Raw genomic sequence first — 14,666 nt, forward strand, 5'->3', positions numbered from 1 at the left:
GAACCAGGAGAGTGAGTGAACCAGGAGAGAGAGTGAACCAGGAGAGAGAGTGAACCAGGAGAGAGAGTAAACCAGGGGAGTGAGTGAACCAGGAGAGTGAGTGAACCAGGAGAGTGAGTGAACAAGGGGAGAGAGTGATCCAGGAGAGTGAGTGAACCAGGGGAGTGAGTGAACCATTGGAATGAGTGAACCAGGGGAGTGAGTGAACCAGGAGAGTGAGTGAACCAGGGGAGTGAGTGAACCAGGGGAGTGAGTGAACCAGGAGAGTGAGTGAACCAGGGGAGTGAGTGAGTGAACCAGGGGAGTGAGTGAACCAGGGGAGTGAGTAAACCAGGAGAGTGAGTGAGTGAACCAGGGGAGTGAGTGAACCTGGAGATTGAGTGAACCAGGGGAGTGAGTAAACCAGGATGCGAGTAATCCAGGGGAGTGAGTGAACCAGGAGAGTGAGTGAACCAGGAGAGTGAGTGAACCAGGAGAGTGAGTGAACCAGGGGAGCGAGTGAACCAGGAGGGTGAGTAAACCAGGGGAGTGAGTGAACCAGGGGAGTGAGTGAACCAGGAGAGTGAGTGAACCAGGAGAGTGAGTGAACCAGGAGAGTGAGTGAGTGAACCAGGAGCGAGTGAGCAAACCAGGAGGGTGAGTGAACCAGGAGAGTGAGTGAACCAGCGGAGTGAGCAAACCAGGGGAGCGAATGAACCAGGAGAGTGAGTGAGTGAACCAGGGGAGTGAGTGAACCAGGAGAGTGAGTGAACCAGCAGAGCGAGTGAGTAAACCAGGAGAGTGAGTGAACCAGGGGAGTGAATAAACCACGAGAGCGAGTGAACCAGGGGAGTGAGTGAACCAGGGGAGTGAGTGAACCAGGAGAGTGAGTGAACCAGGGGAGTGAGTGAAACAGGGGAGTGAGTGAACCAGGAGAGTGAGTGAACCAGGGGAGTGTGTGAACCAGGGGAGTGAGTGAACCAGGGGAGTGAGTGAACCAGGGGAGTGAGTGAACCAGGAGAGTGAGTGAACCAGGAGAGTGAGTGAACCAGGAGAGTGAGTGAACCAGGAGAGCGAGTGAACCAGGAGAGCGAGTGAACCAGGAGAGCGAGTGAACCAGGAGAGTGAGTGAATCAGGGGAGTGAGTGAACCAGGGGAGTGAGTGAACCAGGAGAGAGAGTGAACCAGGAGAGAGAGTGAACCAGGAGAGAGAGTAAACCAGGGGAGTGAGTGAACCAGGAGAGTGAGTGAACCAGGAGAGTGAGTGAACAAGGGGAGAGAGTGATCCAGAAGAGTGAGTAAACCAGGGGAGTGAGTGAACCATTGGAATGAGTGAACCAGGGGAGTGAGTGAACCAGGAGAGTGAGTGAACCAGGGGAGTGAGTGAACCAGGGGAGTGAGTGAACCAGGAGAGTGAGTGAACCAGGGGAGTGAGTGAACCAGGAGAGTGAGTGAGTGAACCAGGGGAGTGAGTGAACCAGGGGAGTGAGTAAACCAGGAGAGTGAGTGAGTGAACCAGGGGAGTGAGTGAACCTGGAGAGTGAGTGAACCAGGGGAGTGAGTAAACCAGGATGCGAGTAATCCAGGGGAGTGAGTGAACCAGGAGAGTGAGTGAACCAGGGGAGTGAGTGAACCAGGGGAGTGAGTGAACCAGTGGAGTGAGTGAGTGACCCAGCGGAGTGAGCAAACCAGGAGAGTGAGTAAACCAGGAGAGTGAGTGAACCAAGAGAGTGAGTGAACCAGGAGAGTGAGTAAACCAGGAGAGTGAGTAAACCTGGAGAGTGAGTGAACCAGGGGAGTGAGTAAACCAGGAGAATGAGTAAACCAGGAGAGTGAGTGAACCAGGAGAGTGAGTGAACCAGGGGAGTGAGTAAACCAGGAGAGTGAGTGAGTGAACCAGGGGAGTGAGTGAACCTGGAGAGTGAGTGAACCAGGGGAGTGAGTAAACCAGGATGCGATTAATCCAGGGGAGTGAGTGAACCTGGAGAGTGAGTGAACCAGGGGAGTGAGTGAACCAGGGGAGTGAGTAAAGCAGGATGCGATTAATCCAGGTGAGTGAGTGAACCAGGAGATTGAGTGAACCAGGGGAGTGAGTGAACCAGGGGAGTGAGTGAACCAGGAGAGTGAGTGAACCAGGAGAGTGAGTGAACCAGGGGAGTGAGTGAACCAGGGGAGTGAGTGAGTGAACCAGCGGAGTGTGCAAACCAGGAGAGTGAGTAAACCAGAAGAGTGAGTGAACCAGGAGAGCGAGTGAACCAGGAGAGCGAGTGAACCAGGAGAGTGAGTGAACCAGGAGAGTGAGTGAGTGAACCAGCGGAGTGAGCAAACCAGGAGAGTGAGTGAACCAGGAGAGTGAGTGAACCAGGGGAGTGAGCAAACCAGGAGAGTGAGTGAACCAGGAGAGTGAGTGAGTGAACCAGGAGAGTGAGTGAACCAGGGGAGTGAGCAAACCAGGAGAGTGAGTGAACCAGGACAGTGAGTGAACCAGCGGAGTGAGCAAACCAGGGGAGCGAATAAACCAGGAGAGTGAGTAAACCTGGGGAGTGAGTGAACCAGGAGAGTGAGTGAACCAGGAGAGTGAGTGAACCAGGAGAGCGAGTGAACCAGGAGGGTGAGTAAACCAGGGGAGTGAGTGAACCAGGGGAGTGAGTGAACCAGGAGAGTGAGTGAACCAGGAGAGTGAGTGAACCAGGGGCGCGAGTAAACCAGGAGAGTGAGTGAACCAGCAGAGCGAGTGATTAAACCAGGAGAGTGAGTAAACCAGGGGAGTGAGTAAACCAGGAGAGTGAGTGAACCAGGGGAGTGAATAAACCACGAGAGCGAGTGAACCAGGGGAGTGAGTGAACCAGGAGAGTGAGTGAACCAGGGGAGTGAGTGAACCAGGGGAGTGAGTGAACCAGGGGAGTGAGTGAACCAGGAGAGTGAGTGAACCAGGAGAGTGAGTGAACCAGGAGAGTGAGTGAACCAGGAGAGTGAGTGAATCAGGGTAGTGAGTGAACCAGGGGAGTGAGTGAACCAGGAGAGTGAGTGAACCAGGAGAGTGAGTGAACCAGGAGAGTGAGTAAATCAGGGGAGTGAGTGAACCAGGGGAGTGAGTGAACCAGGGGAGTGAGTGAACCAGGAGAGTGAGTGAACCAGGAGAGTGAGTGAACCAGGGGAGTGAGTGAACCAGGAGAGTGAGTGAACCAGGGGAATGAGTGAACCAGGAGAGTGAGTGAACCAGGGGAGTGAGTGAACCAGGGGAGTGAGTGAACCAGGGGAGTGAGTGAACCAGGGGAGTGAGTGAACCAGGGGAGTGAGTGAACCAGGGGAGTGAGTGAACCAGGAGAGTGAGTGAACCAGGAGAGTGAGTGAACCAGGGGAGTGAGTGAACCAGGAGAGTGAGTGAACCAGGGGAATGAGTGAACCAGGAGAGTGAGTGAACCAGGGGAGTGAGTGAACCAGGGGAGTGAGTGAACCAGGGGAGTGAGTGAACCAGGGGAGTGAGTGAACCAGGAGAGTGAGTGAACCAGGGGAGTGAGTGAACCAGGAGAGTGAGTGAGTGAACCAGCGGAGTGAGCAAACCAGGAGAGTGAGTAAACCAGGAGAGTGAGTGAACCAGGAGAGCGAGTGAACCAGGAGAGCGAGTGAACCAGGAGAGCGAGTGAACCAGGAGAGCGAGTGAACCAGGAGAGTGAGTGAGTGAACCAGCGGAGTGAGCAAACCAGGAGAGTGAGTAAACCAGGAGAGTGAGTGAACCAGGAGAGCGAGTGAACCAGGAGAGCGAGTGAACCAGGAGAGCGAGTGAACCAGGAGAGTGAGTGATCCAGGAGAGTGAGTGAGTGAACCAGCGGAGTGAGTGAGTGAACCAGCGGAGTGAGTGAACCAGGAGAGTGAGTGAACCAGGGGAGTGAGCAAACCAGGAGAGTGAGTGAACCAGGAGAGTGAGTGAACCAGGAGAGTGAGTGAACCAGGAGAGTGAGTGAGTGAACCAGGAGTGAGTGAGCAAACCAGGAGGGTGAGTGAACCAGGAGAGTGAGTGAACCAGCGGAGTGAGCAAACCAGGGGAGCGAATGAACCAGGAGAGTGAGTGAGTGAACCAGGGGAGTGAGTGAACCAGGAGAGTGAGTGAACCAGCAGAGCGAGTGAGTAAACCAGGAGAGTGAGTGAACCAGGGGAGTGAATAAACCACGAGAGCGAGTGAACCAGGGGAGTGAGTGAACCAGGGGAGTGAGTGAACCAGGAGAGTGAGTGAACCAGGGGAGTGAGTGAAACAGGGGAGTGAGTGAACCAGGAGAGTGAGTGAACCAGGGGAGTGAGTGAACCAGGGGAGTGAGTGAACCAGGGGAGTGAGTGAACCAGGGGAGTGAGTGAACCAGGAGAGTGAGTGAACCAGGAGAGTGAGTGAACCAGGAGAGTCAGTGAACCAGGAGAGTCAGTGAACCAGGAGAGCGAGTGAACCAGGAGAGCGAGTGAACCAGGAGAGCGAGTGAACCAGGAGAGCGAGTGAACCAGGAGAGCGAGTGAATCAGGGGAGCGAGTGAACCAGGAGAGAGAGTGAACCAGGAGAGAGAGTGAACCAGGAGAGAGAGTGAACCAGGGGAGTGAGTGAACCAGGAGAGTGAGTGAACCAGGAGAGTGAGTGAACAAGGGGAGAGAGTGATCCAGGAGAGTGAGTGAACCAGGGGAGTGAGTGAACCATTGGAATGAGTGAACCAGGGGAGTGAGTGAACCAGGAGAGTGAGTGAACCAGGGGAGTGAGTGAACCAGGGGAGTGAGTGAACCAGGGGAGTGAGTGAACCAGGGGAGTGAGTGAACCAGGAGTGTGAGTGAACCAGGGGAGTGAGTGAACCATTGGAATGAGTGAACCAGGGGAGTGAGTGAACCAGGAGAGTGAGTAAACCAGGAGAGTGAGTAAACCAGGGGAGTGAGTATATCAGGGGAGAGAGTGAACCGGGAGAGTGAGTGAACCAGGTGAGTGAGTGAACCAGGGGAGTGAGTGAACCAGGGGAGTGAGTATATCAGGGGAGAGAGTGAACCGGGAGAGTGAGTGAACCGGGAGAGTGAGTAAATCAGGGGAGTGAGTGAACCAGGAGAGTGAGTAAACCAGGAGAGTGAGTAAACCAGGGGAGTGAGTATATCAGGGGAGAGAGTGAACCGGGAGAGTGAGTGAACCGGGAGAGTGAGTAAATCAGGGGAGTGAGTGAACCGGGAGAGTGAGTGAACCAGGGGAGTGAGTAAACCAGGAGAGTGAATGAACCAGGGGAGTGAGTGAAACAGGAGATTGAGTGAACAAGGGGAGTGAGTGAACCAGGAGAGTGAGTGAACCAGGAGAGTGAGTGAACCAGGGGAGTGAGTGAACCAGGGGAGTGAGTGAACCAGGGGAGTGAGTGAACCGGGAGAGTGAGTGAACCGGGAGAGTGAGTGAACCGGGAGAGTGAGTGAACCAGGGGAGTGAGTAAACCAGGAGAGTGAGTGAACCAGGGGAGTGAGTGAACCAGGAGAGTGAGTGAATCAGGAGAGTGAGTGAACCAGGAGAGTGAGTAAATTAGGGGAGTGAGTAAACCGCGAGAGTGAGTAAATCAGGGGAGTGAGTAAATCAGGGGAGTGAGTGAACCGGGGGAGTGAGTGAAGCGGGGGTGTGAGTGAAGCGGGGGAGTGAGTGAACCGGGAGAGTGAGTGAACCGGGAGAGTGAGTGAATCGGGGGAGTGAGTGAAGCCGGGGAGTGAGTGAAGCGGGGGAGTGAGTGAAGCGGGGGAGTGAGTGAACCCGGGGGAGTGAGTGGACCGGGGGAGCGAGTGAACCGAGGGAGCGAGTGAACCGGATTAAACCAGGGGAGTGTGTAAACCAGGGGAGTGAGTAAGCCCGGAGGTGGAACAGTGATTTCCACTGCTGCCTCACTGTGGCAGGGACCCGCGTTGAGTGACTGCCTGTCTCGCGTTTGCATGTTCTCCCCCTGTGCGTGGGTGGGTTCCCTCCGGATGCTCCGATTTCCTCCCACAGGCCATAGATGTGCAGGTTTGGTGGGTTGGCAATGCTGAATTCCTGCTGTGTCCAAGGGTGTGTCGGTTCAGTGGGGTTACGGGTTTATGGGGATAAGGCGGCGAGTGGGCGGAGCTGGGGCGCTCTTTCAGAGGGTCGCTGCAGACTCGATGGGCCGAATTGCCTCCTTCACACTGTAGTAATTCTGTGGTTCAGTGAAATGGTAGTTTGCAGAAAGTGTGAGTTTGAGGGGCTGAGTGACAGAGTAATAACAAACAAGCTGCAGGCAATGACTGCAAATTGAATCTCTCATTGGGACAAACACACAGCTACAAAGGTGATTGGTTGAGCCGGAGGGCGCAGGGCCACTTGCAGCCACACACACAGTCCCCCCAACACGGACTCTATAGGAGGTTTTGCTCCACATGTGATGACAGTGAAATGGGGAATACTCCCATTGATTCTCAATGCGGAATTGCTGCGAAGATCTGCGCATGCCCGGTGAACCACGCCCCAGAGACGTCACTCTGAGATTAAGCGCATGCGCAGCCCCTCCACCACACACTCTCCATTTGGTCAGTGAGTGGAATCGCTTTGTTGAAACTGAGTTAAATGTCAATGTCAGGGCCCAGGTCAGCGAGGAAACAGCGTTCTCATTGCAGCAGCACATCCATCTGGGAGTGTGAGCAAAGAGGCTCAGAGATCATTACTGACTCGGGGGGAGTTCAGGGAGAATCGGGCGCTGTTTGCAAGAGGCGCAGCGGAGCACGATCTTGTTCCGGGACTTGGAGTGAGCGGGGGGGGGGGGGGCGGGGGGGAGGGAGAGCTCTTTCTGGGCCTGGCTTATTTGTCTGATTCTGGGTTAGGATTCGTGGAGTATTTTCTTTCTTTTACTGATTATCAGTTGAAAGAATGGATTGATCTATCATTGGTCTCATCTGACCCTAACTTACATGAAATTTGTTTTCTTCTTCCTAGTTCAACAGATGAAAAGATGAGTTCCAAGATGATTATGATGATTCCTCAGCAACGTGAATGTGCAGCCGTCTCCTTCTAACTGACTGTAAGTACAATATTAATCCAACATTGCAGAGACACAGACACAACATCAGCTCCACCGTCACTGAGCAGAAGTAGTCAGATTCGCAGAGACCTCAAGTCCCAGATGAACATGTCCAATCCAACAGTCCTCTTTATCCAATTGAAGAATTTCAAGTAAATCTGGACTTCTGGAGAAAATGTAAATATTATTTACAGATACACGAGAGGACAGGTGGCATAATTTTTCACAATTCACCCCTACTCTCTCATGGAATGTTGGATCAACTTTTGACAACAGCGTTTCATCTGTAAAGTAATCAGTATAGTATTAATTAGGCTATAGATTCAGCAATCAATGTGCAAGTATCCATTGGCACTTTTTTGTAACTTTCTTAGTTTAAAATATATCAGAAGCAAAACACTTGAATAAGGCATTAACAGAAAAATGATACGTTGAAATAGTTCTCCAAAGGGACACTTATCAAATTGTAAGGCCATCCTTCATTCTCACAAGTTGTGAACCTTTGATACAAGTGGAAGGTCGGATAGTACAGCTTATTGAAAAGGGCCGAATTAATCATAAACTTCTACCGAGACACCTCCCAAAACAAAATATTAAATTCCAATCCAAATATCTCACACAATCTCAGATATAATGGTACAGTGTCATTCTCATGAAACAGACATGGCAATAGATCATTTAACATATCAATGTTATCACTAAAAGTAATAATGGAGGATCAATACTGAACAGAATGTTCACCCTTAACTCACAAAACAGATATTGACAAGTACAGAAAACACAGTAACATCATGCACATCAGAGAGGTGGACAGACTGAGATTACCTGTCCTCTCGTGTATCTGTAAATAATATTACAGATGGAGATTAAACCCAGAATCCCATAACAGAGACAGACAGCTACAAATGCAAGCACAGAGACAGGAGTTAGAGAATCAAATTAATTTTTCCCCTCACTTATAACAGAGACAGACAGCTACCGTGGAAAACACACTCTCACACATTCAGACACCAACAACTAAGCAAGAAGCAGTAAAATATGCCATATATCATAAATAGACAGTGAGGGTAAAACACACACGCGCGTTTTCTTATGCACATGCTCACTGACAAGTAACTCAGCAGGAAGCACTATATATGCAGTGCATATCACAGGGACTCTCACACCATTAACTGAGCATTAAGCAGTAAAATATGTCATATCGCACACATAAACAGAGAGGTTTATACACACTCACTCACACTCTGTCTCTCATACACTCTCACACACCCACGCACTGTCTCTCCCACACACTCACAAATCAATAACTGAGCAGTAATCAAGAATATATTAATTGTATATCACAGAGAGACTGTGAGGTTAATACACACTCACTCACACACACTCTCTCACACACACACACACTCTCCCTCTGATACACACACCAGTCACTGAGCAGTAATCAATTAAATATGTGATATATACCACAGAGATACAGTGAGGGTAAAACATGCACTCACTCTCTCACTCACACGCTCTCACTCAGTCAGACAGCAGTAACTGAGCAGTAAGCTGTAAAATATGTGTTATGCATCATGGACAGTGAGGGTAAAGCGCACACACTCACATATTTTAACTCTCACACACACTCACGCTCTCTCTCTCACACTCTTGTTCCTTCTCTCACAGACTCTCTCTCACACACACACACATACACACCAGTCATTGAGCAGTAAGCAGTTAAATATGCGTTTTATATCGCAGAGGGACAGTGGGGGTAAAACACACATTCGCACACCAGTAACTGAGCAGTAAAATATGTGTTTTTTATCACCGAGACAATGAAGGTAAAACACACACACTCACGCAGACTATTTCTCACACTCAGACACTCCCAAACACACAGTGGCACATTCTCTCACACACACACTCTCATATTCACATACTCTCATATTCACATACTCTCACAACAGTAACTGAGCAGTGAGCAGTAAAATATGCATCATATATCACAGAGACAGTGATGGTCAAATAGATTCTCACTCTCTCTCACACACTCACCACACACCCCAGTAACTGAGCAGCAACAGCAAAATATGTGTTATATATCAAAAAGAGACAATGAGGGTTAAATACACATAGGCTCACTCGCTCGCACACCCACTCTCTCTCACGCTCGCTCACTCTCTCTCACGCACACCCACTCTCTCACACACACACACCCACACTCTCTCATGCGTGCCCATCCTCTCTCACGCACACCCACTCCCTCTCACGCACACCCGCTCTCTCTCGCCCACACCCGCTCTCTCTCGCGCACACCCGCTCTCTCTCGCGCACACCCGCTCTCTCTCGCGCACACCCGCTCTCTCTCGCGCACACCCGCTCTCTCTCGCGCACACCCGCTCTCTCTCGCGCACACCCGCTCTCTCTCGCGCACACCCGCTCTCTCTCGCGCACACCCGCTCTCTCTCGCGCACACCCGCTCTCTCTCGCGCACACCCGCTCTCTCTCGCGCACACCCGCTCTCTCTCGCGCACACCCGCTCTCTCTCGCGCACACCCGCTCTCTCTCGCGCACACCCGCTCTCTCTCGCGCACACCCGCTCTCTCTCGCGCACGCACGCCCGCTCTCTCTCGCGCACGCACACCCGCTCTCTCTCGCGCACGCACGCCCACTCTCTCTCGCGCACGCACGCCCAATCTCTCTCACACACACACGCCCACTCTCTCTCACACACGCACGCCCACTCCCCTCTTGCACACACACCAACTCTCTCTCACGCACACCCACTCTCAAACATATCAGTAACTGAGCAGCATAAACTAATATATGCCTTATGTATCTCCGAGACAATGAGGAGAAAAATTCTTCGAAGTGCAGGGTCGGATTAGGACAAGTCAGCATGGATTTAGTAAGGGGAGGTCGTGCCTCGCAAACCTGTTAGAGTTCTTTGAAGAGATAACAAATAGGTTAGACCAAGGAGAGCCAATGGATGTTATCTATCTTGACTTCCAAAAGGCCTTAGATAAGGTGCCTCACGGGAGACTGCTGAGTAAAATAAAGGCCCATGGTATTCGAGGCAAGGTACTAACATGGATTGATGATTGGCTGTCAGGCAGAAGGCAGAGAGTTGAGATAAAAGGTTCTTTTTCGGAATGGCAACCAGTGACGAGTGGTGTCCCGCAGGGTTCAGTGTTGGGGCCACAGCTGTTTTCTTTATATATTAACGATCTAGATGACGGGACTGGGGGCATTCTGGCTAAGTTTGCCGATGATACAAAGATAGGTGGAGGGGAGGTAGTATGGAGGAGGTGGGGAGGCTGCAGAAAGATTTAGACAGTTTAGGAGAGTGGTCCAAGAAATGGCTGATGAAATTCAATGTGGCAAGTGCGAGGTCTTGCACTTTGGAAAAAAGAATAGAGGCATGGACTATTTTCTAAACGGTGACAAAATTCATAATGCTGAAGTGCAAAGGGACTTGGGAGTCCTGGTCCAGGATTCGCTAAAGGTAAACTTGCAGGTTGAGTCCGTAATTAAGAAAGCAAATGCAATGTTGTCATTCATGCAAATGCAATGTCGTCTTTTAAAATCTTTCCTACTTCAAGACTGTGACAAAAACAACTTTACACCTTGGTTTTGATAAAACTAACTTTGTCTTTATTGACCAAAGTCTGCATGCAGATGGCTACAGGTTAGAGAGAGAGAGAGCTGTTAAGGTAAACCTGCTCATTCTTTCTCAAGCTCGCAAAGACATGGAGAAAACGTTCAATATTTATACAAAAGCTGTATCATTTTACAAAAACAGACCTTGTTCAAAAATGTCAATACAGTCATAACTTCTGATCAAACATGTTGTCATGGAAAGACCCTGACTCGGCTTATTTGCAGTATTTTGTCTTTAGAGGGTTTAAGACGTGGTCCTATTTTGTTTTTACCTCTGCCCTCATGATGCCTTGACGCAGATGAACCTAGGACATGAGGAGGTTGTGTTATTAGGACATTCCTAGATCGTGGCTTTGTTATCAGGTTTTAATAAGGTCAGGCACTATTTTCCCTCTTCTGGCCTTGTATGATACAATTATGTGGATTCTTAGCTTTGTCTAGTTTGTCAGGGTCTGATCTTGGCACTTAGCTGACACAGCTGTCCTACACTTGGTTACATAAATTGGCTATTTTTCCCATCATGCTATTGCTGAGTTTGTACACTTTCACATCAAGAGACTTGGAATATAAAAGCAGGGATGTAGTTCTGAAGCTTTATAAAGCATTAGTTAGGCCCCATTTAGAATACTGTGAGCAATTTTGGGCCCCACACCTCAGGAAGGACATACTGGCGCTGGAGCGGGTCCAGCGGAGATTCACACGGATGATCCCAGGAATGGTAGGCCTAACATACGATGAACGTCTGAGGATCCTGGGATTATATTCATTGGAGTTTAGGAGGTTGAGGGGAGATCTAATAGAAACTTACAAGATAATGAATGGCTTAGATAGGGTGGATGTAAGGAAGTTGTTTCCATTAGCAGGGGAGACTAGGACCCGGGGGCACAGCCTTAGAATAAAAGGGAGTCACTTTAGAACAGAGGTGAGGAGAAATGTCTTCAGTCAGAGAGTGGTGGGTCTGTGGAATTCATTGCCACAGAGGGCGGTGGAGGCTGGGATGTTGAGTGTCTTTAAGACAGAAGTTGATCAATTCTTGATTTCTCGAGGAATTAAGGGCTAAGGAGAGAGAGCGGGTAAATGGAGTTGAAATCAGCCATGATTGAATGGTGGAGTGGACTCGATGGGCCGAATGGCCTTACTTCCGCTCCTATGTCTTATGGTCTTAAAACTGACACCCACACACACTCTTCTGCTCGCACTCTCTCTCTCACACACACACACCGTTAACTGAATATTACAAGGTTTTAGACATCACTGAGAATCTCACACACACTCTCTCACTCACGCACACACTCATAAACCATTAACTGAGCAGTAAGCAGTAAAATATATGTTATGTACCATAGAGTGACAGTGAGGATAAAGCATCCACTCATACACACACACTCTCACACACACACCAGTGAGCATCATATATCACGGAGAAACAATGAGGGCAAATCACACCTTCACACTCTCCATACAGGCACTATCTCTCACACACACTCATGCTCTCTCACACACCAGTCACTGAGCAGTAAGCAGTTAAATATGCATTGTATGTCTCAGGGGGATAGTGAGGGTAAAACACACTCTCGCCACTCTCACATACTCACATACTCCAGCAACTGAGCAGGGAGCAGCAAAATATGTTGTATATGATAGACAGACAGTCAGGGTAAAACACACACTCGCACACTCTCCAACACCTGTTACTAAGCAGTAAAATATGTTATATATCACAGAGATGATGTGGAGATGCTGCCGTTGGACTACGGTGAGCACAGTAAGAAGTCTTACAACACCAGGTTAAAGTCCAAAAGGTTTGTTTCGAAGCACCACCTGTGGGACTTGAATCTGGTGTTGTTAGAACATAGAACAGTACAGCACAGAACAGGCCCTTCGGCCCTCGATGTTGTGCCGGGCTTTGTCCGAAACCAAGATCAAACTATCCCACTCCCTGTCATTCTGGTGTGCTCCACGTGCCTATCCAATAACCGCTTGAAAGTTCCTAAATGTCCGACTCCACTATCACAGCACGCAGTCCATTCCACACTCTAACCACTCTCTGAGTAAAGAAACTACCTCGGACATCCCTCCTATATCTCCCACTCCAAACCTTATAGTTATGCCCCCTTGTAACAGCTACATCCTCCCGAGGAAATAGTCTCAGAACGTCCGCTCTATCTATCTCCCTCATCATCTTATAAACCTCTATTAAGTCGCCTCTCATCCTCCTTCACTCCTATGAGAAAAGCTCTAGATCCATCAACCTTTCCTCATAAGACCTACCCTCCAATCCAGGCAGTATCCTGGTAAACCTCCTCTGCACCCTTTCCAATGCTTCCCCATCCTTCCTATAATGAGGTGACCAGAACTGCATACAATACTCCAAATGTGGTCTCATCAGGGTCGTGTAAATTGCAGCATAACCCCACGGCTCTTAAACACAAGCCCCTGTTAATAAACACTAACACGCTATAGATCTTCTTCACGGCTCTGTCCACTTGAGTGGCAACCTTCAGAGATCTGTGGACATGAACCCCAAGATCTCTCTGTTCCTCCACATTCCTCTGAACCCTGCCGTTGACCCTGTAATCCGCATTCAAATTTGTCCGACCAAAATGAATCATCTCGCACTTATCAGGGGTTAAACTCCATCTGCCAATTTGCGGCCCAGCTCTGCATCTTATCAATGTCTCTTTGCAGCCTACAACAGCCCTCCACCTCATCCACTACTCCATCAATCTTGGTGTCATCAGCAAATTTACTGACCCACCCTTCAGCCCCCTCCTCCAAGTCATTGATAAAAATCACAAATAGCAGAGGACCCAGCACTGCTCCCTGTGGTACACCGCTGGTAACTGGTCTCCAGTCTGAAAATTTTCCATCCACCACCACCCTCTGTCTTCTATGTGATAGCCAGTTACTTATCGAATTGGCCAAATTTCCCTCGATCCCATACCTCCTTACTTTCTTCATGAGCTGACCATGGGGAACCTCATCAAAAACCTTACTGAAATCCATGTATAGTACATCAACTGCTCTACTTTCATCTGCACACTTCGCTCCTCAAAGAATTCAATCAAATTTGTGAGGCAAGACCCTTCACGAATCCTTGTTGACAATCCCGGATTAAGCTGCATCTTCCCACATGGTCATTAATCTTATCCCTCAGGACACTTTCCATGAACTTATCGACCACCGAGGGCAGCACGGTGGCACAGTGGTTAGCATTGCTGCCTACGGCGCTGAGGACCCGGGTTCGAATCCTGGCCCTGGGTCACTGTCCGTGTGGAGTTTGCGCATTCTCCCAGTGTCTGCGGGGGTTTCACCCCCACAACCCAAAGATGTGCAAGTTAGGTGGATTGGACAAGCTAAATTGCCCCTTAATTGGGCAATCTTTCCAAATGGTCATTAAACCTATCCCTCAGGACCCTTTCTACTAACCTACCGACCACCGAAGTAAGACTAACCGGCCTATAATTACTAGGGTCATTCCTATTGCCTTTTTTGAACAGAGGAACAACATTCGCCACACTCCGGTCCTCTGGCACTATCCCCGTGGACAGTGAGGACCCAAAGATCAAAGCCAAAGGCTCTGCAATCTCATCCCATGCCTCCCAAAGAAACCGAGGATATTTCCCATCTGGCTCAGGGGACGTGTTGCCCCTCAGATTTTTCAAAATTCCTCATAAATCTTCCCTCAGAACATCTACCTCCTCCAGCCTACCCGCCTGTCTCACACACTCATCCTCAAAAACTTAGCCCCTCTCTTTGGTGAACACTGAAGAAAAGTATTCATTCAACGCCTCTCCTGTCTCTTCTGATGCCACACAGAAGTTCCCACTACTGTCCTTGACCGGCCCTAACCTCACCCTGGTCATTCTTTTATTTTTCACATAAGAGGAAAAAGCCTTGGGGTTTTCATTGATCCGACCCGCCAAGGACTTCTCATGCCCCCTCCTAGCTCTCCTAAGCCCTTTTTTAAGCTCATTCCTTGCTACTTTCTAACCCTCAAGCGACCCTACTGAACCT

General features: G+C 49.7%; 1 protein-coding gene across 1 annotated transcript in view; it reads left to right on the forward strand.

Annotated features, from left to right (window-relative positions):
* The first annotated feature begins 6,561 nt into the window (after nt 1–6,561).
* LOC140400064 (histone H2B-like) overlaps nt 6,562–14,666 on the forward strand; it is a 39,089-nt gene continuing 30,984 nt past the window's right edge. Inside the window, exons 1-2 of the mRNA XM_072489544.1 lie at nt 6,562–6,731; nt 6,920–7,004. The gene's annotated coding sequence lies outside the window, so the exon portion shown is untranslated. The remainder of the gene's footprint in view (nt 6,732–6,919; nt 7,005–14,666) is intronic.

The sequence above is a fragment of the Scyliorhinus torazame genome, chromosome 24, assembly GCF_047496885.1.
Source record: "Scyliorhinus torazame isolate Kashiwa2021f chromosome 24, sScyTor2.1, whole genome shotgun sequence".
Taxonomy (NCBI): Eukaryota; Metazoa; Chordata; class Chondrichthyes; order Carcharhiniformes; family Scyliorhinidae; genus Scyliorhinus; species Scyliorhinus torazame.